This window comes from Dioscorea cayenensis, chromosome 17, assembly GCF_009730915.1.
Source record: "Dioscorea cayenensis subsp. rotundata cultivar TDr96_F1 chromosome 17, TDr96_F1_v2_PseudoChromosome.rev07_lg8_w22 25.fasta, whole genome shotgun sequence".
In the NCBI taxonomy this organism is placed as follows: domain Eukaryota; kingdom Viridiplantae; phylum Streptophyta; class Magnoliopsida; order Dioscoreales; family Dioscoreaceae; genus Dioscorea; species Dioscorea cayenensis.
In genome coordinates this window covers 12,865,658-12,868,247 of record NC_052487.1, presented here as the reverse complement: position 1 = coordinate 12,868,247, position 2,590 = coordinate 12,865,658, and positions in this window count along the sequence as shown.

The following is a 2,590-nucleotide window of genomic DNA, read 5'->3' as shown; positions in this document are numbered from 1 at the left end:
TTTTCCATGTAAAATTTTTCCATGGTAAAATATCCCATGGAAAAATTTTCTTTTCTACCCATTTTCCATGTTGCCAATCAAACACAACCTTAGTGTTTTATAAAATAAATTATTCTCAATCAATTGCATTCCTTGTGCAGTAGAGCATCTGCTTAAGCTTGCCTATTTAGTTATTATCAGTATGTGATCATATACTACCTTATTTGTTCTGTTTGTAGAGCTTTTGTGCTTTTGTGCTTTTGTGCTTTTGTTCAATATCTAATATTTGTTTGTTATTTTTATTGCAAAGAATCTTATGTTCAGGAATGCTGAAAAACACTCACAATATTCAAATATTTCTTCATCCCAATGCTTTCAAAGTCCTTATATACTAGAGCCAGTCTTCTTCAACATGAGAGGGAGTTGCAAAGCCAAAAGGAGAACTTTTTTGTTAATAAAATTTATCATATATTACCAATAGAGACAAGTCGTGTTAAAATTCTTCTCAAATATGGGAATCCTTGTTTGCATACTGCTTTTTGGTTCGAAAATTTGTTATTAATCAAAATGCATTGCAATTTAGTTCTTAACTTGTCAATGAAAGTCAATGACATTGAATTTAACATATTTTTTAATGTATTGAAATATTCATATTTTTTATTTACAGGTTAAACAAATTTATTTATTAGTAGTAGGAAAATAAATCAATATTTAATTTAATTCAATTAATGAACAAATTTAGAGGTGGTTATAACCACTTCTAAAAAATAAACATGTAAGAAATTATTAGTTATAGAGGCGGTTATAACCGCCTCTACCACATATAATTTTTAGAGGCGGTTAAAACCACCTCTAAAACTATTAGAAATAATAAAAACTTATTAGCTATAGAGGCGGTTATAACCACCTCTAAAAGTATTGGAAATAATGAAAACTTAGTAGCTATAGAGGTGGTTATAAGCGCCTCTACCACTTATAATTTTAGAATCCTGTAAAACCACCTCTAAAACTATTGGAAATAATGAAAACTTAGTAGGTATAAAGACGGTTTTAACTGCCTCTACACCTCTAAAACTATTGGAATTAATGAAAACTTAGTAGCTATCGAGGCGGTTATAACCGCCTCTACGACTTATAATTTTTAGAGGCAGTTTTACCCCAATGGTTGGTACAAACCGACTCTAAAGTGTAGACCCGGCTTGATACGAGGCGGTTTGGAGGCGGGTGAAAAAACCAACGCTATACCTATAGAAGCGGTTATAACTGCCTCTATAGGTCTTGAAAACCACCTCAAAAGCACTTTTTTTATGTAGTGACATAATTTTATGAAAAATGGTCAACAATAGAAAAATAAGGGGCTTACTTGATTTTAAAACTAGGCAAGTTGGGTATAACCTTATAAGCCAATATTCACAAGTTGCCAATTTTGCTTTTTTCTTCAACACATTTTAAAGGACATACTGAATAAATTAATATAGTTCATTTCCCAAATAAATAATTTTATAATTTCAGAGTTAAAATAAATAATAACATAAACTTTACAAATTAGATTTAATCCAATTTTATGTCATTATAAGATCAAAATTATAAACTTTTACAATTTTTTTTTTGCCACATTGCATTAACTTCATTGAATAATTATAAAAAAAATTTGAGAATGCTTTTTTTTTAATTAATAAATATTTCAGGAGGCCATTTGTATAAAAAAAAATTATATAAAATTTAGTCACTAATGATGTTTAGGTCCTATTTGTAAAATTACAAGAAAATCTTATGATTATGCTTCACCCACAAACCAGTCATTAAAGTAGAGACTTTTGAGAGCCTGGCTTGGGCTTGTTTGGATTGGCTTTTAAAAAAATTGTTTTTTTTTTTTTAAATTTGTAGAAACACTTTTGAAAATGTAGAAGTCAGAGTAAGTTAAGTGTTTTCTGTATTTTATATTTCGATAAGCTAATGTAGAAGTACTTTTATATGTGTGAAGTTGTTTGGATGTGGATTTTTAAAAGAACTTTTAGAGGTGGCAAATTTGTAAAATGGGCATTCATTAAGTTTTCATTGAGTTACTATTATGCATTGCTATTGATAATGATAATGACAACACTAATGAGCATAATAATAATAATAATAATAATAATAATAATAATAATAATAATAACTTAATGTATTATGATAATAATTATAATTACAATTATTATTATTAATATCATTACTATAATAATATATTATTGTTATTGGGAAACAACATGCATATAAACATAGTCATTCCTCTATTTGATAAGGATAATTTATTGATTTAACAACCCCAAAACAACTTCTGAGAAGTGCTTTTCTCAAAAGCACCACGGGATTGTTTGGATTGGCTTTTAAAAAAAACTGCTTTTTTAAAAATTTGTAGAGCACTTTTGAAAATAGTGTTTTTTAGAGTAAGTTAAGTGTTTTTCAGTATTTATGTTTGGATAAGCTAATGTAGAAGTACTTTTATATGTGTGAAGTTGTTTGGATATGAATTTTTAAAAAGACTTTTACAGGTGGCAAATTACTAAAATGGGCCTTCATTGAGTCACTAAAATGGCCGTTCCCCTATTCTTCTAATTCCCTAATTCCCTCC